Genomic DNA, 22362 nt, shown 5'->3' on the forward strand with positions numbered 1-22362 from the left:
TTGAAGAAGTAATGACCAGAAACATCTTCATTTTTTAAAAATATCTTATTTATTTATTTGAGAAAAGAGGCACAGAGAGAGAGAGAGGCAGAAGGAGAGAGATTAGCAGACTCCCTGCTGCACAGGGAGCCAGATGTGGGCGTCCATCCCAGGACCATGGGATCATGCCCTGAATTGAAGGCAGATGCTCAGCTACTGAGCCACGCAGGCATCCCAAAGCAATCTACAGATTTAATGTACTCCCTATCAAAATACCAACACCATTTTTCACAGAACTAGAACAAACAATCCTAAAATTTTTATGGAACCACAAAAGACCCCAAAGAATCAAAGCAATCTTGAAAAAGAAAGATATCATTTGATGTATTATAGCTCTAGACCTTAAGCTATCTTACAATGCTGTAGTAATCAAAACAGTATGATACTAGCATAGAAATAGACACATAGCTCAATGGAGCAGAATAGAAAACCAAGAAATAAACTCACAGTTATATGGAAATTAAAGGAGGAATGAATATATCATGAGAAAAAGACAACGTCTTTATAATTGGTATGGGGAAAACTGGACAGCTAAATGCAGAAGAATGAAACTGGACCACTCTCTTTCACCATATACAAAAATAAACTTAAAATGGATTAAAGGCCTATATGTGAGACCTGGAACCATAAAAATCCTGGAAAAGAGCACAGGCAGTAATTTCTCTGAAATCAGCAATTTTTCTAGATTTCTACTAAAGCAAAGGAAATAAAAGCAAAAACTAGGCACTTCATCAAAATAAAAAGCTTCTGCACAGTGAAGTAAATAATTAATAGAGCTAAAAGACAACCTACTGAACAAGAGAGGATATTTGCAAATGACATATATCCATAAAGGGTTAGTATCCAAAATTTATTAAAAAGTTTATACAACTTGGGGATCCCTAGGTGGCTCAGCAATTTAGCACCTGCCTTTGGCCCAGGGCGTGATCCTGGAGTCCTGGGATCGAGACCCACATCAGGCTCCCTGCATGGGGCCTGCTTCTCTCTCTGCCTGTGTCTCTGTCTCTCTCTCTTTCTCTCTCTGTCTCTCATGAATAAATAAAATCTTTTAAAAAAATCTTTAAAAAAAATTTATACAACTCAACAACCAAAAACCAAATAATCCAACTAAAAATTGAGCAGAAGACATGCCAGACATTTTTTCAAAAAGACATCCAAATGGCAAATAGACACATGAAAAGATGCTCAGCATCATTTATCATCAGGAAAATGCAAATCAAAACCACAATGAGCTATCACCTCACACCACAAGAAAAAACAAGTGTTGGGAAGATATGGAGAAATAGGAACCCTGGTGCACTGTTGGTGAGAATGCTAACTGATGCAGCCATTGTGGAAAATAGTATGGAGTTAGAAGTAGAACTACCCTACAATCCAGTAAGCACACTACTCCATGTTTACCAAACAACAACAACACTAATTCGGAAGGATATATACACCCCTATGTTCATTGCAGCATTATTTACAATAGCCAAACTATGGAAGCAGCTCAAGTATCTATCAATTGATGAATATTTGTGTATATATATATATAATTCAACCATAAAAAATACTATAACATTTCCATTTGCAACAACATGGATGGATCTAGAGGGCATAACAGTAAGCAAAATAAGTCAGAGAAAGACAAATATATGATTTAATTCGTATGTGAAACTTAAGAAACAAATGAGAAAAAGTAAAAAATGGGAGAGAGGGACGCCTGGGTGGCTCAGCGGTTGAGCCACTGCCTTTGGCCCAGGGCGTGATCCCAGAGTCCCAGGATCCAGTCCCACTTCTGGCTTCTTGCATGGAGCCTGCTTCTCCCTCTGCCTGTCTCTGCCTCTCTCTCTCTCTCCATGTGTGTCTCTCATGAATAAATAAATAAAATCTTTAAAAGAAAAAAGAAGAGATAAAACAAGAAACAGATTTTTAACTATTGAGAACAAACTGATGGTTGCCAGAGAGAAGGTGGGTAGGGGGATGAGTGAAATAAGCAGTAGGAATTAAAAGTATTCTTATCATGAGGAATGCTGAATAATGTATAAAATTGTTGAATCAACATATTGTAACTTGAAACTAAACTTGTACTTTAACTTACTGAAGTTAAAATTAAAAACTTAATAATAAAGAGAGCATGAAGACATTTTCAAAAAATTAAATTAATATTAACCCAAATTAGATTAAGCTGTTTAATGGAATCCTGAGGGCAACCACTAACAAAATAACTCAAAAATAATAATAAAATAAATGACAAGAGAATAAAATGATATACTGAAAAAAATCTAAGATACAAAATAAAGGTAGTAGTGGAAGAATAAAGGAATAAAGAAGACATAAAAAAATAAATATCAAAGTGATGGACATAGGGCAGCCCCGATGATGCAGAGGTTTAGCACTGCCTGCTGCCTGGGGTGTGATCCTGGAGACCTGGGATCGAGTCCCACATTGGGCTTCCTGTATGGAGCCTGCTTCTCCCTCTGCCTGTGTCTCTGCCTCTCTCTCTCTCTCTCTCTCTCTCTATGTCTCTATGAATAAATAAAATCTTAAAAAAAAAGTGATGGACATAAATCCTACCTTATCAGTAATTACATTAAATGTAAATGTATTAAATAGTCTTATCAAAAGACAAAGAATGGCAGAGTGGTTCAAAAAAATCTAATCATGTGCTATATAAAGAGACACCCTTGCAAAGATACAAATATGTTGAAAGTAAAATAATAGAAAACAGAATTATCATGGAAATAATAATAGGGAGCTGGAGTGGCTTTACAAATGTAATTTAAATAATATTCCCAGCTGAACCAGGAAAGGAAATTATGATTATTTTTCCTTTGTTGCTTAACTCTATTTGTTTAGAACTAATACTTGTCTTTTCTTATTTGCTTAACTTTCCATATATTTATGAATGATTCCATCCAAACTTTTAACAAGTTATATAAATCTCTCAAATGCTCAAAAGTATCAGATATTCCATTATTTTCTTTTTTTTAATATTTTATTTAAATTCAATTTTCCAACATATAATATAACACCCAATGCTCATCCTATCATTTTCATCTTCCTAATGGAGACTCTCACAGAGTCTCTGCCACGCTCCACTATGAATGAGTTATCCTCTATTCCTGCATTTTTTTTTTTTTTTGTCCTGAGATTTCCCTTCATGAGCATCATGGTTATTAACTTCATCTCTCTGTTGGGTTGGAAATACTGTTTTTGGTTTGCCAGTTCTTTCTTGGTTTGATCCCTCATTTTGAAGAATTCAGCCTTCAGTAGCTTCCTGAGCAAAGGGAACAGGGAAAATATATTTCTTAGAACTTGCCTAGCTGAAATTTATTTATCCTACAGTAAATCTTGATTAAAAGTTTTCTTAATACAGAACTTTAGGACAGAAGTAATTTTTCTTCAGAATTTTGAAAGTGAACCCCAGTTAGCCTTGAACTTCCTCTATTCCAATGAGAAGTATAAAACTATTTTGATTTTTCATTCATGTTATGTAACCTGTTATTTTCTTTCTAGAATACCATTTCCATTGTACTAAAATTTTGCAATGATATATTTTGGTATGAGTATTTCATCTATGTTATGGAGCATTCTGGGGGCTCTTTTTTCTTTTTCTTCACGTTCCTAAGGATATAAGGTAAAGATTTAACTTACATGTAGTATTTAGTGATCAATGCAAAGGACACAGGAACACAGTACAATTAGCAAAACTAGCTAATTAGCTCTTTTTTTTAAACAGAAATTACTCTTATAGCATTTCCTTTTTTTTTTTAAGATTTTATTTATTTATTCATGAGAAACAGAGAGAGAGAGAGTATGAGAGAGAGAGAGGCACAGAGACACAGACAGAGGGAGAAGTAGGCTCCATGCAGGGAGCCCAACACGGACTCCATCCCAGGTCCCCAGAATCACTCCGGGCCAAAGGCAGCGCCAAACCACTGAGCCACCCAGGCTGCTCTAGCTTTTTTTTTTTTTTTTTTTTTAATTTTATTTATTTATTCATGAGAGACACAGAAAGAGAGGCAGAGACACAGGTAGAGGAAGAAGCAGGCTCCATGCAAGGAGCTGGATGTGGGATTTAATCCTGGGAATCCGATCAGACCCTGAGCCAAAGGCAGACGCTCAACTGCTGAGCCACCCAGGCGTCCAGCTAATTAGCTCTTAATCGCTTGATCTACAAGCAGCATAGCATAGGTAATTCTTGGTTACCTCATAAAAGAGAAGGAATAGCTGTTTGAAGTAAATGGATGGTTTTTTTTTTTTTTTTAAAACAACTCCAATTTGGTGACTAAGGCAATGAAACAGAAAGACTGGCATAGTGAAGTTTTGTGTATAATGTTGGTAATTCTGGGTAATTGTAAGGAAAGGTTACCCCTGATCAAGATATAACAGACATTTTAGCTTTAATCAAATGTTCTAATGTGAGATAATCTTTCAGACTCAGAATGCCTTTTATTTTTCTCATGTTTACAAACTTTGCCACTTTCACCTCAAACATAATAGATATATTTTTGTGAGGTATAAATCCTTTGTAAAGCTGTATTAAATCTAAATAAGATTGGAATAAAATTTAAGGAAATGTATTCTATTATCAAAATTCTATTGCTCAATTTTTTCTTCTTCTTTTTTTTTTTTTTCTGAAGCTGAAATCAAAGCATTCATCCTAAGGTACACTACTATGAATACATAACACAATAACTTTTAGAGGCTATACTGTAAAAGTAAAAAAGAAGATGATGGAGGAAGGGAAAGGGATATGTTTAACTTGAGAACGTGGCAAATAATTTGTTTGAATGTTATTTTATTTGTAGTATTTTATCTCTTTAAATCCTACAACATAAAGATAAATAATATGTGCAGTAAAATGTCAGCTTTTCCAAAGTACACTTTTTTCCAATCCATGAAGATTGGTAGACATTTAATAAAGAAGCTTTTTTAATTAAAAAATATTATTGAGATATTATTGACATAACAAACAAGTTTTATTGTTTTTTTTTTTTTTAAGATTTTTATTTATTCATGAGAGACACAGAGAGAGAGGCAGAGACATAGGCAGAGGGAGAAGCAGGCTCCTCCCTGGGAGCCGGATGTGGGACTCAATCCCAGGATGCTGGGATCACACCCTGAGCCGAAGGCAGATGCTCAACTGCTGAGCCACCCAGGAATCCCAGTTTTATTCTTTCTTATGTTGGGAGATGAACCTGATACATATACATATATTTAATTGTCCTGTTCTCAAGTTACTTTAAAGATTGTATTTATTGAGGCACTTGGGTGACTCAGTCTCGAGCGTCTGCCTTTGGCTCAGGTCATGATTCCGGGTTCCTGGGATTGAGTCCAGCATCAGGCTCCCCATAGGACACCTGCTTCTCCTTCTGCCCATATCTCTGCCTCTCTCTTAAAAAAAAAAAAAAAGATTGTATTTATTTTTTGAAAGAGAGAGAGCATGAGCAGTGGGAGGGCCAGAGGGAGAGGGAGAGAGACTCTTAAGCAGGCTCCACACCCAGTGCAGAGCCAGATGAGGGGCTTGAGCTCACAACCCTGAGGTCATGACCTGAGCCAAAATAAGAGATGAACATTTAATCCAGATGCCCATCAAATTGCTTTAATTGTTATGGTAAAAAAAATGTTAATTCCTAGAAACAGTAATACTTCAACATCTTATTGAATTTCACCAGAGGGAAAACACTTCTAAGGATATGGTTCATTGCTCTCAACCATTGAATTTATAAATTCATCTAGAGGATCCCTGGGTGGCGCAGCGGTTTGGTGCCTGCCTTTGGCCCAGGGTGCGATCCTGGAGACCCGGGATCGAATCCCACATCGGGCTCCCGGTGCATGGAGCCTGCTTCTCCCTCTGCCTATGTCTCTGCCTCTCTCTCTCTCTCTGTGTGACTATCATACATAAATTAAAAAAAAAAAAAAGAAATTCATCTAGAAATTAGATAAATGACACAGAGAAAAACAACTTTAAAGTGAGACATTTAATATGTCTATGATTACCTTTCTTTATCTTGATGTTATTTGTATAAGCCTAGTAAATCCTGAATGAACCTTATAAACTAGATTTTTAAAATAATATACTCTTTGAAAAATAATTTTGGGTTATAAGATTTAAGATAGTCATATTTCTGGACTCTCAAAAGATATTCTTGACCTCTCTCTTATTACTACTTAAAAATGTTATTTTGTTAATTACATAATGAGTTGTTTGGTTGAAATAGGAAGGAAAAATAAAGGAAGGTGAAAAAAGGAAATGAAGTGGTAACTGCTACAGAAATTTGAGAAAAAGGCAGAAATTACCAAATATTTGGGAACTGCATTTTAACATTGACCAACTCAAGGAACAGATATGAGACTGGAAGTCCAACTGAAAACTAATTTACCTGAATCCCTAATGGTAACAGTGTGCCATTTTAAATTGAAACAGTGCTCACTTTTTAAGATTCTGATGTAGTTATATGAGTTATTCTCACATCTAGAAATAAAAAAGTCAAGTTCTGATCTTTTGAATATAACATTTAAATCCTGTATTTTCACCAAAGTACATGTTCTTCCAAGTAGGATTCCTAAAGGTTTAAAATTTTCATTCTATCAAAAAGGAGAGCTCTGGTATTTTTCTTCCCACTTAATCCCACTCCTCCATTACAAGGTAGTCTGCAATGACATGCTGAGTGACGAATCATATACAACCTAAATTAATGCATGAACCTTTTTATTTTTATTTTTTAATTTAAATTAAATTAACATATAGTGTATTATTGGTTTCAGAGGTAGAGTTTAGTGATTCATCAGTGTTAAATAATACCCAGCACTCATTACATCATGTGCCCTCCTTAAGGTCTATCACCCACTTACCCCATCCTCCCATTCCTCTCCCCTCCAGCAACCTCCAGTTTGTTTCCTATTATTAAGAGCCTTTTATGCTTTGTCTCCCTCTCTGATTTTGTCTTATTTTCCCCTCCCTTTTCCTATGATCCTCTGTTTTGTTTCTTAAACCACATCGAATGAGATCATATAATAATTGTCTTTCTCGGATTTGACTTATGTCGCTTAGCATAATAACCTCTAGTTCAATCCATATCGTTGCAAATGGAGAACTTTCTTTCTTTCTTTCTTTCTTTCTTTCTTTCTTTCTTTCTTTCTTTTCTTTCTTTCTTCTTTCTTTCTTTCTTTCTTTCTTTCTTTTCTTTCTTTCTTTCTTTCTTTTTTTTTTATGGCTGAGTGGCATTCAATTGTATTTATATATGCCCCATCTTCTTTATCCATTCATCTGTTGATGGAAATCTGGGCTCTTTCCATAGTTTGACTACTGTGGACATTGCTGCTGTAAACATTGCTGCTGCACTGGGGTGCAGGTGCCTCTTCAGATCATACTACATTTGTATCTTTGGAGTAAAACCCTAGTAGTGCAATTGCTGGGTCATAAAGTAGCTCTATTTTCAATTTTTTGAGAAACCTCCATACTGTTTTCCAGAATGACGGCACCAGCTTGCATTTCCACCAACAGTATACAAGGGTTGTCCTTTCTCCACATCTTCACCAACATCTGTTATTTACTGACTTGTTCATTTTAGCCATTCTGACTGGTGAGAGGTGGTATCTCATTGTGGTTTTGATTTTTATTTCCCTGAAGCCAAGTGATGTTGAGCATTTTATTATGTGTCTGTTGGCCATTTGTATGCCTTTTTGGAGAAATGTCTGTTCATGTCTTCTGCCCATTTCTTGATTGTTTGTTTTTTTGGTATTGAGTTTGATAAACTAGACACTCCTTTTTTTAAATTTATTTTTTACTTTTTGTGTATATTTTTATTGGAGTTCAATTTGCCAACATATAACACCCAGTGCTCCCCCTCAGTGCCTGTCACCCGGTCACCCCATCCCCCTGCCCACCTCCCCTTCCACTACCCCTTGTTCATTTCCCAGAGTTAGGAGTTTCTCATGTTCTGTCACCCTCTCTGATATTTTCACTCATTTTCTCTCCTTTACCCTATAATCCCTTTCATTATTTTTTATATTCCCCAAATGAATGAAACCATATGATGTTTGTCCTTCTCTGATTGACTTACTTCACTCAGCGTAATACCCTCCAGTTCCATCCACATGGAAGCAAATGGTGGGTATTCATTGGATAAACTAGACACTTCTCGAGATGTATCTAGCAAGACGTGTCTAGAAAGAAGTTGCTGTGGCCAAGGTCACAGAAGTTGCTGCCTGTGTTCTCCTCTAGGATTTTGATGGATTCCTATCTCACATTTAGATCTCTCATCCATTTTGAGTCTATTTTTGTGTATGGTTTAAGAAAATGGTCCAGTTTCATTCTTTTGTATGTGGCTGTCCAATTTTCCCAACACCATTTGTTGGAGAGGCTGTATTTTTTCAATTATATGTTCCTTCCTTCCTGCTTTGTCAAAGATGAATTGACCATAAAGGTGAGGGTCCATTTCTGGGTTCTCTATTCTGTTCCATGGATCTATGTGTCCGTTTATGTGCCAGTGCCATACTGTCTTGATGATCACAGCTTTGTAATAGAGCTTGGGCTCTGGAATTGTGATGCCACAAGTTTTGGTGTTCTTTTTCAACATTCGTTTGGCTATTTGGGGTCTTTTCTGGTTCCATACGAATTTTAGGATTATTTATTCCAACTCTAAGAAATGAATTGATGGTATTTTGATAGGGATCATATTGCATGTATAGATTTCTCTGTGTAGTGTAGACATTTTAACAATATTTGTTCTTCCAAACCATGAGCATAGAACATTTTTCCATTTCTTTGTGTTTTCCTCAATTTCTTTCATGAGTATTCTATAGATTTCTGGGTACTGATCCTTTGCCTCTTTGGTTAGGTTTATTTCTAAGTATCTTATGATTATTGGCACAATTATAAATGGGATTGACTCCTTAATTTCTCTTTCTTCTGTCTCATTGTTAGTATATAGAAATGCAACTGATTTCTGTGCATTGATTTTATACTGAATTTCTGTATGAGTTCTAGCAATTTTGGATTGGAGTCTTTTGCATTTTCCACATAGAGTATCATGTGCATGATTCTTTTTAATGTTAATTTCTAACCCACAAAAGCACAGTCTCATACAAGAAGATTATACTACAAAACTTCAAATAACCACCTGAATAACTCTATTGAGGTGACTGTATTAAAGTAGATAAGTGGTTTGAATGGCCACATGCTCATGAAGGCCATATACCTTGTGAGCATAAATTAGTTAAAAAATAAATGTCCAACATGCTAACAGAAGTGATCTTCCAAATTATTTCAAAACACACAATTTCTTCTAGGTAGTATTCACCATGAAATTAGTTCTCACAATGACAAATGCCAGAGTCCTCCACAAAAGTCTTCCCTTTACACATAAAACGCAAAGAGAGTGAAATGAGAAAGATTCAAACTTACATTATTCTCATGTTGTATGTAGATTTCCAAACTTACTATGAAAATCTTCAAACTTTGATCTAATTTATGATCAATTTGTAAAGAGTGCTATAGATTCTTGAAAGATCATTTATCCTCTACTCATGGGGTACAAAATTAAAGATATTTATTTCTAACAATTAGAATTTGTATCCATTACTCTTACAGTTTTGTTTTGTAAATTTTGATGATATGTCAGATACATAATCACTTATTTCTGTTATAAAGTTACCTTTATAAAAATAAAATAATCATCATCTTTGTCCTGTTTGGTGCTCTTTCCTTGCCCTGGGTTCTACTCTGGCCATCATTAATAATTGAACATGTGCTTTTTCCCTTTTGTCCTTTTTCTCTTTGTTTTTACTTTGTTTGAAATAGTTTAGGTATCTTACTTTAAAACATTTCTATTTTGTTTGGCAATATGTCTCTTTGTAAAGAACACATAATTGACTTTGTATTTTGACTTAGTCTGAGAATATTTATGTATTTTAATTGAAAATTTTAACCCACTGACACTTACTGTCCTAGCTGACAGCTTCATGCATTTTAACATGTGTCATTTTTGTTTTTATGTTTCTTTGATAATTCTGTTGATTTCTATTTTGATTTCTATTTTTGCTGTAAGAAAATTGAAATTTTAGTACTTATTCTAGTGGTGTTGATAATATCTGATATTATCTGATAATTTTACTAAAGATTGCCATCACATTACATAAATAAATCCATGTTTCTTTAATGATTAATATACCAAATAAAATAAAAAGAATCAGGAGGACTTTGATGGAGCACTCAGTGTCCGCCACTCTGCTGTGGGTCTCCAGCAGATAAAAGGGGCAAGATGGTGGAGGAGTAGGATCCCCAGGTCACCTGTCCTCACCAACTTATAACTTTTAAATCATACTGAAAACCTACGAATTTGACCTGATATTTAAAGAGAGAACAGCTGGAACACTCAGAGAAAAGAGTTTGCACTTCTAACAAGTACAACTCATTTTTAGCCATGCTGCACTAAGCAAAATGACTAGAAAGAAGAACTCACCACAAAAAAGAATCAGGAACAGTACTCTCTGCCACAGAGTTACAGAATTTAGATTATAATTCAATGTCAGAAAGCCAATTCAGAAGCACAATTATAAAGCTACTGGTGGATCTGGAAAAAAGCATAAAGGATTCAAGAGACTTCATGACTGCAGAATTTAGATCTAATCAGGCCAAAATTAAAAATCAATTAAATGAGATGCAATCCAAAATGGAGGTGCTAACAGTGAGAGTTAATGAGGTAGAAGAAAGAGTGAGTGACATAGAAGACAAATTGATGGCAAGGAAGGATGCTGAGGAAAAAAGAGAAACACAATTAAAAGACAATGAGGAAAGTTAAGAGAAATAAATGACAGCCTCAGAAGGAAAAATCTATGTTTAATTGGGGTTCCAGAGGTTGCGGAGAGAGACAGAGGACCAGAAAACATATTTGAACAAATCATAGCTGAGAACTTCCCTAATTTGGGGAAGGAAACAGACATTCAAATCCAGGAGACAGAGAGGTCCCCCCCTAAAATCAATAAAAAACATTCAACGCCTCAACATTTAATAGTGAAACTTGCAAATTCCAAAGATAAAGAGAAAATCCTTAAAGAAGCAAGAGACAAGAGGTCCCTAAGTTATACGGGGAGAAATATTAGATTAACAGCAGCCCTCTCCACAGAGACCTGGCAGGCCAGAAAGGCTGGCAGGATATATTCAGGGTCCTAAATGAGAAGAACATGCAGCCAAGAATACTTTATCCAGCAAGGCTCTCATTCAGAATAGAAGGAGAGATAAAGAGCTTCCAAGATAGGCAGAAACTGAAAGAATATGTGATCACCAAAGCAGCTCTGCAAGAAATATTAAGGGAGACTCTGTAAAAGAAAGGGGACACCCAAAGAAATAATCCACAAAAACAGGGACTGAATAGGTATTATGATGGCACTAAATTCATATCTTTCAATAGTAACTCTGAACGTGAATGGGCTTAATGATCCCATCAAAAGGCGTAGGGGTTCAGACTGGATAAAAAAGCAAGAGCCATCTATTTGCTGTCTACAAGAGACTCATTTTAGACCTAAGGACGCCTACAGCCTGAAAGTGAAAGGTTGGAAAACCATTTACCATTCAAATTATCCTCAAAAGAAAGCAGCGGTAGCCATCCTCATAGCAGATAAATTAGGGTTTATCCCAAAGACTGTAGTAAGAGATGAAGAGGGACACTATATCATACTTAAAGGATCTATCCAACAAGAGGACCTAACAATCATGAATATGTATGCCCCTGATGTGGGAGATGCCAAGTATCAATCAATTAATAACTAAAGTAAAGACATACTTAGATAATAATACACTAATACTGGGAGACTTCAACGGCACTTTCTGCAAATGACAGGTTTTCTAAGTATAACATCTCCAAAGAAACAAGAGCTTTAAATGATACACTGGACCAGATGGATTTCACAGATATTTATAGAACTTTACATACATATGCAACTGAATACACATTCTTCTCAACTGCACTTGGAACTTTCTCCAGAATAGACCACATACTAGGTCACAAATCAGGTCTCAACTGATACCAAAAGATTGGGATTGTCCCCTGCATATTTTCAGACCATAATGCTTTGAAACTAGAACTCAGTCACAAGAAGAAATTTTGAAGAAACTCAAACACGTGGAGGTTAAAGAGCATCCTGCTAAAAGATGAAAGAGTCAACCAGAAAATTAGAGAAGAATTAAAAAGATTCATGGAAACTAATGAGAATGAAGGTATAACCATTCAAAATCTTTGGGATGCAGCAAAAGCAGTCCTGAGAGCAAAATACATCGCATTGCAAGCCTCCCTCAAAAAACTGGAAAAAACTCAAATACACAAGCTAACTTTGCACCTAAAGGAACTGGAGAAAGAACAGCAAATAAAACCTACACCAAGCAGAAGAAGATAATTAATAAAGATTTGAGCAGAACTCAATGAAATAGAGACCAGAAGAACTGTGGAACAGATCAACAAAACTAGGAGTTGGTTTTTGAAAGAATTAATAAGATAGGTAAACCATTAGCCAGCCTTATTAAAAACAAAAAGACTCTAATTAATAAAATCATGAATAAAAAATAAGAGATCACAACAAATACCAAGGAAATACAAATGATTTTAAAAACATATTATGAGCAGCTATACGCCAATAAATTAGGCAATCTAGAAGAAATGGACGCATTTCTGGAAAACCACAAATTACCAAAAGTGGAACAGGAAGAAATAGAAAACCTGAACAGGTCGATAACCAGGGAGGAAATTGAAGCCATCATCAGACCTCCCAAGACACAAAAGCCCAGGGCCAGATGGCTTCCCAGGGGAATTCTATCAAATGTTTAAAGAAGAAACCACACCTATTCTACTAAAGCTGTTCCTGAAAGATAGAAAGGGATGGAATACTTCCAAACTCGTTTTATAAGGCCAGCGTCACCTTAATTCCAAAACCAGACAAAGACTCCACCAAAAAGGAGAATTATAGACCAATATCCCTGATGAACACAGAGGCAAAAATTCTCAACAAGATACTAGCCAGTAGGATCCAACAATACATTAAGATTATTCACCCTGACCAAGTGGGATTTATCCCCGGGATGCAAGGCTAGTTCAACACTCGTAAAGCAATCAATGTGATACATCATATTGACAAGAGAAAAAACAAGAACGATATGATCCTCTCAATAAGATGCAGAGAAAGCATTTGATAAAATACAGCATCCATTCCTGATCAAAACTTTTCAGAGTGTAGGGATAGAGGGAAATTCCTCAGCATCTTAAAAGCCAGCTACGAAAGCCCACAGCAAATATCATTCTCAATGGGGAAACACTGGGAGCCTTTCCCCTAAGATCAGGAATAAGACGGGGATGTCCACTCTTACCACTGCTATTCAACATAGTACTGGAAGTCCTAGCCTCAGCAATCAGGCAACAAAAAGAAATAAAAGGCATTCATATTGGCAGAGAAGTCAAACTCTCCCTCTTTGCAGATGACATGATACTGTGCATAGAAAACCCAAAAGACTCCACCCCAAGGTTGCTAGAACTCATACAGCAATTCGGCAACGTGGCAGGATACAAAATCAATGCCCAGAAATCAGTGGCGTTTCTATGCACTAACAATGAGACTGAAGAAAGAGAAATTAAGGAGTCAATCCCATTTACAATTGCACCCAAAAGCATAAGATACCTAGGAATAAACCTAACCAAAGAGGTAAAGGATCTATACCCTAAAAACTATCGAACACTTCTGAAAGAAATTGAGGAAGACACAAAGAGATGGAAAAATATTCCATGCTCATGGATTGGAAGAATTAATATTGTGAAAATGTCAATGCTACCCAGGGCAATTTACACATTCAATGCAATCCCTGTCAAAATACCATGGGCAAAAAAAAAAAAAAAAAAAAAAAAAAAAAAAAAAAAAATTACCATGGCTTTCTTCAGAGAGTTGGAACAAATAATCTTAAGATTTGTGTGGAAGCAGAAAAGACCCTAAATAGCCAGGGGAATATTGAAAAAGAAAACCAGAGCCGGGGGCATCACTATGCTGGATTTCAAGCTGTACTACAAAGCTGTGATGATCAAGACAGTGTGGTACTGGCACATAAACAGACACATAGATCAGTGGAACAGAATAGAGATCCCAGAAGTGGGCCCTCAACTCTATGGTCAACTAATATTCAACAAAGCAGGTAAAACTATCCACTGGAAAAAGGACAGTCTCTTCAATAAATGGTGTTGCGAAAATTGGACAGCCACGTGCAGAAAAATGAAACTAGACCATTCTCTTACACCAGACACAAAAATACACTCAAAATGGTTGAAAGATCTAAATGTGAGACAAGAATCCATCAAAATCCTAGAGGAGAACACAGGCAACACCCTTTTTTAACTTGGCCACATCAACTTCTTGCAAGACACATCTATGAAGGTGAGGGAAACAAAAGCAAAAAATGAACTATTGGGACTTCATCAAAATAAAAAGCTTCTGCACAGCAAAAGAAACAGTCAACAAAACTAAAAGACAACCTACAGAATGGGAGAAGATATTTGCAAATGACCTATCAGATAAAGGGCTAGTATCCAAGATCTAGAAAGAACTTCTTAAACTCAACAGCAAAGAAACAAACAATCCAATCATGAAGTGGGCAAAAGACATGAACAGAAATTTCACCAAAGAAAACATACACATGGCCAACATGCACATGAGAAAATGTCCCGTATCACTTGCCATCAGGGAAATACAAATCCAAACCACAATGATCTCATTGTGGCGAATGAGAGTGAGAATGGTGAAAACTAACAAGACAGGAAACAACAAATGTTGGAGAGGATGTGGAGAAAGGGGAACCCTCTTGTACTGTTGGTGGGAATGTGAACTGGTGTAGCCACTCTGGAAAACTGTGTGGAGGTTCCTCAAAGAGTTAAATATAGAGCTGCCCTACGACCCAGCTATTGCACTACAGGGGATTTACTCCAAAGGTATTGATGTAGGGAAATGGCAGGACACCTGTACCCCAATGTTCATAGCAGCAATGTCCACAATAGCCAAACTGTGGAAGAAGCCTCGGTGTCCATCAAAAGATGAATGGATAAAGAAGATGTGGTTTATGTATACAATGGAATATTACTCAGCCATCAGAAAGGACGAATACCCACCATTTGTTTCAACGTGGATGGAACTGGAGGGTAATATGCTGTGTGAAGTAAGTCAATTGGAGAAGGACATATGGTTTCATTCATTCAGGGAATATAAAAAAATAGTGAAAGGGAATAAAGGGGAAAGGAGAGAAAATGAATGGGAAATATCAGTGAGGGAGACAGAACATGAGAGACTCCTAACTCTGGGAAAAAACCAAGGGTAGTGGATGGGCAGGTGGGCAGGAGGTGGGGGTGACTGGATGACAGGCACTGAGGGGGGCACTTGACGGGATGAACACTAGGTGTTTTGCTATATGTTGGCAAATTGAACTCCAATAAAAAAATACAAAAAAAAAAAACAAAACAGAATTGGTAATACAAAGGAATTAGTACCCCCTTCACCCAACATCCAGATTATTGAATGTCTTTATACTGCATCTTTTAAAAGTGATTTTTGCCTCTTGTTTTGAAATCACTCCAAAAAAAGTTTTATTAATTTAATTCTATATTTCATTGTCTTCAATGTTTATAATTAATTTACAATACCGTAATTGAGTTTTCTGTTTGCTTTGTTTCTCATTTACCTGAAATATGTCTTCACAGTTTATTTAAGACTAGATGAATGGCATATGTTCTGAGAACTTCTATACCTGAGACTTTTTCTGCTGCTTTCAAATGTAAATGACAAATTTTGTTTTGGTTGAAATTTTTGAGTCTCAATCTTTTTTTCCCTCAGAGCTTTAGATGTAGCTCTATTTTCTTCTATTTATTATGAAATGCTATTTTGTTTGTTATAAACTGTCTAAGACAAGCTCAATTCTTATTATAGGATAAAAACTGTTTTTTTTTTTTCCCTTTTTCCTAATGCCTCTTGGATCTTTTCATTTGCTTATAATTCCCTACAGTCATGGAGATATATTTAAATAGTATCTATTCCTAGTCTTGTCTTTTCATTAATTTTAATACCTCTTCCATCTATATAGACCAGTCTTTCTTCAGACTAGAAACTTTCTTCTGTTCAGTCTAAAGTTTCACTTTGCTTCCATTTGTTCACTCTCTGTTCCCTATGTTCTCTTTCTATAATCTTCTCTTTCAAAATTTCATTTTTCTCTTCTTTATTACAGTAGAGTTAACCAAGTGTATAATCCTAATTGCCAAAATATTTTCTATATCTGCAATTTATTACTTATGACAGTGTTTTCAGTTCTGCAGATGAATTTTCTTTTTGTTTTTTTTCTGATCTTTCTTCCTATAATTCAGTTCACCTGGATTTTAGCCAATTCCCTTTTTCCAGGTCTGTTATCTCATCTTTTAGTTCCAGTTTCATAGAATCTAAATTTTTCTGGATTTTGAGGGATATAGAGAAAAGCTTTCTAAAATTTCCTATGGTAAATGTTATTCAAAACTGTAGTGTCTATTCATATCATAAAAGTGAAATACTAGAATTTCACATTGCAGAATATTTTCCTAGGCTTCATATTGGTTTTTTTTCCTATGCATTTATGCTTTAGGAAAAAAAAATCTGTCTAGTTCAGTATTCCCCTCATTGCCTACTTGGTTGTTCTTAGATTCATTGCCTTAGATATTAGGTTGGAGGGATGGTTGATATGTATTTTTTGTATACCATTGTCTGGGTGTTTTTAAAACTGGAAGCAACCCAGATGTTATTCTTCAGCAGGTTTATGGTAAAACACACCAGTACACCCATACTGTGGAATACTATTCAGCAATAGAAAGGAGAAAATTATTGATACACACAACATCCTGGAGTAATATCAGCAGAGAATTATGCTGAGTGAAAAAAAAAGCCAATGACAAAAGGTTATATACTATACGATTTCATTTACATAACATTCTTGAAATGACAAAATTATAAAAATGGAAAACAGATTAGTAGTTACTAGGGTTCAAGGAAGGAGTGGGAGTGAGTGCAGAATGAAGGCAGTTACAACAGGGATCCTTGTGATGGAAATGTTCTGTATCTTGACTGTATCAATTTCAGTATTCTGGTTGTGATGCTGTACTGTCCTGTACTGTATTGTACTAGTACTATGTGACCACTGGGGGAAATGACAGGTAAAGCGTGTCCTAGATCTCTATATTGCTATTTAGAACCCATGCCAACCTGCAATTAAATCAAAGTAAAAGATTTAATTTTAAAATAATTTTTTAAATAAAAAATATATTGGGCATTTACCAAGAAACCACAAAAGTGACAAAATGGATAGATTATTTGACAGGCATGGGACAGAGCAACAAAAGATAGAAAAGTGAACCTTCCAGGATCCCTGGGTGGTGCAGCGGTTTAGCGCCTGCCTTTGGCCCAGGGCGCGATCCTGGAGACCTGGGATCGAATCCCACGTCAGGCTCCCTGCATGGGGCCCGCTTCTCCCTCTGCCTGTGTCTCTGCCTCTCTCTCTCTCTCTCACTGTGTGCTTATCATAAATAAATAAAATTTAAAAAAAGTGAACCTTCCAAAACTAAATACCCATAGGCAATATTCATGCTTACACTATATATACATAAAGTATCGTCGAGTACTTGCTCGGATGAAGTGAGCTTGCTTAGGTCCTCTGGCTGTGATCTACCAAAAGATTTCATCCTGAGAGAGGGAGGAAGAGAAAGTGGATCTCAAATTGATAAGCATTCTTTCTCCAAGGCGTGGATTATTAAACTCAGTATGAGATCTTTGGAATAAGACCCCATCTGAACCTTCTAGGATTTAACTTGATTGCAATGCCATCTGATTTGCTCAGAGGTCATTTATTTTGCAGTTCTAAACATATAAACTGAAATTTGCTGTGATTTGGGAATCTTGCCTCTTTCACCTCTTAGTTGGTTGGTGCTAAACAACTGTAACAAAGCAGAATTTTCTGCAATTATTTGTGTAGCTTAATGGACAAATCGATGGCTTTTTCTCCTCTGGCCTCTGCTGCTGCCTCTCTACATTTCACATTATTTAATGCCCACGCTGTCACTAAATTGCTACAGTCCTAATATGATAGTTCTAATATGATAATAATGGCTAATCCGCACTGAGTACTTAGTATATGCCAGACACATGCCAGGCACTATTTAAACACTTCACATTTAAACTCATTTAATCTTACTAACAGTCCTGTGGGTTGGCTTTTGTTATTATCACCATTTTACAGATGAGGGACAGGGAGGTGAATTAATTTATCCTAGGTGACACCTGTGCTTCAAATACTGAAGCCAAGAAACAAATCCAAGTGATTTTAACTCTAGAGCTCATACTTTTAACCACTGTGCTTAATTGCCTTCCATGAAACTGTACTATATAGTAAAGTATAAGAAAGTCTTCTAAAAATTGTGTGATAACAAACATAGGATATGACAGATTCTGACTAGTTAGACCTTACATTTTGGTGCAGCTGAGTGACTGAATTTTGGCTACTGATATATGGGCAGTAGGGATACACATCACTTCTAGGGCTGATCCATAAAACCTCCCTGCCATGATTTTCCATTTGCTTTTTCCATCCTTTGATTGAACAGGATAGACTTTAAGGACTTGGAGGAATCTGAATCCAGGCACTGCTGCTGGTAGAGCTCCCTAAGCAGAAATCCATGTTGGGCCCTTGCTTGAGGGAAAGAACTTTCATTGTTTTAAACCTCTTAAATTTGGCATTGTTTATTGTTTGCCAATCTTGAGTCAATACAAGGTGTTATTAGTAGTATTTCTATCCACATTGTCTTCTTTCACTGTTTTTCTTTTCTTATCCCAAACCAAGCCCCTAACTCCCCAAGATTTTGTTCTCAGCCCTCTAATCTTTTTTCTTTTCACTCTCTCACCTGCTCAGCAATTTTGTGCTTCACTGATTAGTTCCATATGAATAAGTCCCAAGTTTCTTTCTTTTCCCATTCCTCTCTTTTGTAGAGCAACAATACTTTCCTGTCTTTTGGTCACCTCTGTGTAGATGCTTTCCCTCTAGTCCTTCAGACTAGCTATGGCCAAAACCCACCATGCCTTCTTCACTTATCTAGATATGTCACCCCTGCTTCTGTGCTCCCAGACTGGAATCAAAATCTTGAATTTATCTTTTACTTTCTCTGTCCTCTTTCTGTTTTTTCACAGTTCAAGCAATTGTTCCAGCATTCTCCCTGTTTTCTAGTCTTTCTTTTCCATGTCTAATGTCACTGTTCTTTTCTAGATTGCCTCTTTTGAACTTTGTAATGTCCTCGTAATTGGAATTTGGACTTAGACCTGCTTCATCCCAGTCTTTCTCTTCCCCCCCACCACTAATCAAAGATTTACTCAAATCATGCTTAAGTCCCCAATGGCTATTAACTGCAATTACTGCAGTTTTAATCATCACAACTGAATATTTGTAGTCATCAAATCAATAATAATAAAAATAGTTTTTAGTTTTGTCACTGCTTCCTACATTATGTCCTAACTAACTAGTACAATTTTGAATCTAAACAGTCCCAGGATTTTCAACTACATATCAGCATCTTCCTGTTTTTACCCTCATTTCTTGGTTTATCAAAATAGTGCCTTTTGTCAAGGTGTATCTCAAATGCCACTTCATTCATGAAGCCTTTTTTTTTTTTTAATTTAAGAGACACTTTTTATTATGAGAAAACTTAAATGGACAAAATAATGTAAGGAACCTTCATATACTCATTATCAGCTTCAGTACTTAATTCATGCCTAGTCTAGTTTTATCTGTACCCCTACCTACTACCCTCCTTTTTATTAGGTGTCAAGCTCCATATACTCAGTCCCTCATCTGTGTGTAGCACTAACATTGATGTGAGCATTTTATAACTATTAGGATATATTTGCACCCTCTCCTAGATTTAAAGTCCCTTGAAGGTAAAAAGTGTCTGTTGCTGACCTTCAGCATCTATCCAGTACAAGCCAGTGCCCCAAAGCTAATAGGAAAAACAATAGCAATTTTTATTTTGAATTGATATACCTAATGTTATTTGAAAAGGAGTTATTTTCTCCAGAGTTAATAATTGTATCTTTTGACAAAATTATTTCTATCCACAGCCAACATGAGTACCAATCTTATTTTTGTATTTTCTGAGAAGGAGATCCATGTGCTTCTTTAGTAATCCAATGCCCTATTTAGATTATCTCAATAATCACTCAATTCTATGCTGAACCTTAGCTCAGGGTGACATTGGATAAATCATTTGGAATTAGCATAGTGAATATATTCTCTTTGCCTGTTTCCTTATTAGCAAATTGCATCTTCCCATTCTAGCTCACAAGAGAATTACAAGATTAAATAGGGTAGTCACCTATTTATTATACAAGTTATGAACGATTCAGAATTTCTTTTTTGTCCTTTCTAGATCTGTTGTCCAATTTTGTGTTTTTATTATTCATTAGCTCTCCCTTTAAAGGATGATGCAAAGGGAGAAAGAGGATGTTATGTTTAAATTATTCAGCAGTGGGGTCAGTAAAAAAATTTGGCAGGGTGGAAAATTAAAGCCATTAACTGAAATGAAGATCATCTGCCCTTCATTAACATGAATGATAAAGAATCATGTGTGAAACATTTTGAATTCCTTAGAGAAAGTCTTTATTTATGTTTGTTTATGTGAGTGTGTGCATTTTTATCATGGACATCCTTAATTTCCTCAATTCTGATATTTCACTGATTCAAGAATTTCATCATGCCTTGAGTATGTATAGAATTGAAACATGAACTTCACAAAATCATTTGCCATATTGCCACAATAATTTCTAATGTTGAGAATGAAACTGTGGGTTGTGGTATTTAGTTTCTGTTATGCTTATGCATGCTTTGGAGTGAAATACTAAATCCAACATTAAACCCCAAAATAGGGTTATATAAAAGACTATGCAAAGGGCTCTATCTGAATAGTTAGATTATTTTGCAAGGCTGATGTGGGAACAAGTCACGTAGGTAATAAGTGAGCCTGGGAATTGCCCAGCCTGTCATTTCAGAACATTTTTGTAGTTTCTTATGTATTGTATGTGTGGTTACTCTGATAAAATTATGCCATACGAGCAAAGGTAGGGATAATTATATACTTTAGTGGTATTAATTTGGAGATATGCAAAAATCTAAAGATACATCTTTATTAAAGCCAGGCTGTTTTATCATTGATCAAGGGATGTAGAGGACCTAGAGAAGTCATCTGGACCTCTTTACTTATATTGAATAGTGCCCTAAAATTGTGCCAAGAAGCCTCAAGGCCATACCAGATGTGTTGAGTGCCCCTATCTCCATGCCCATCCCTTTGTCAACCAAAACAGCTCTGCATTTATTGGTCTTAATGAAATGTTGTGTATGGTTGCTTCTTTTTTATTTTCAAATTTAAGTGATTACTCTTAAAAACCATTAGAAAATTACTGCTCAGACTTACCAACCACCCCCCCCTTCTACATAAGATTTTACTTGCACCTAAAGAATCTCTGACATAACAGTTAGGATCTCATTTTTATAGTCCAGTCATACATTATATGATTATTAGTCCATGCCTGAGTTAGACATTGTCTTTTGAAATCTTCATTTCAAATTACTTTAGTTATCAGATCTTTACATTAGGTAAATTATTGAGTTCTTTCCTTAAGAATTTATGTTTTTAAGTATAACTTTCCTCCACCCCTTACCTCTTGATCTCTTAATCTCTAGTTATTCTTTACAGCCTACCAAATTATGGGCAATCTCTGTATCCTGGCATTTGTAGTCCTCAATCACAGGGCACCAGAACTATCTACCACTGCACACTTCCATGCGCCTTGGAATACAGTAGAGCTCAGGGGCCAGAACAAGGTCTCACACATGCTGGGTTGAATTCAGTCTCATAGCAACAGTATCAAGCAACCAAATCTCTGCTATTTTCTGTTATGCTTCTCATTGTTAGGACCAAGTCACTAATTTTTTTAAAACCCTGAGAAAAGAAAAATGTTTTATTTTTCTTCTCTCTCTAAAAAGCAATGCTGCTTAAGCTTTATGGCAAGTGACCATGCATTTTTCTTAGTTCTGTGTTTCTTCTCTCTTTCAAGAAATAGCATATTTCCTCCACATTTAAAACATATTTTTCAGGACACACAAGTAATATATTTAACATTAAATCTGAGGCATTGTTATAAGGTTAATAAATGCTTAATAAAACCACCAGTTTACTTTCTAAAATCACATCAGAAAATAAAAATATAACTTTTTTTATGCTTGTAAATTCAGTACTTCTGAAAGATGCCAAATGA

The sequence above is a fragment of the Canis lupus genome, chromosome 2 (genome assembly GCF_048164855.1).
Source record: "Canis lupus baileyi chromosome 2, mCanLup2.hap1, whole genome shotgun sequence".
Classification (NCBI taxonomy): Eukaryota; Metazoa; Chordata; class Mammalia; order Carnivora; family Canidae; genus Canis; species Canis lupus.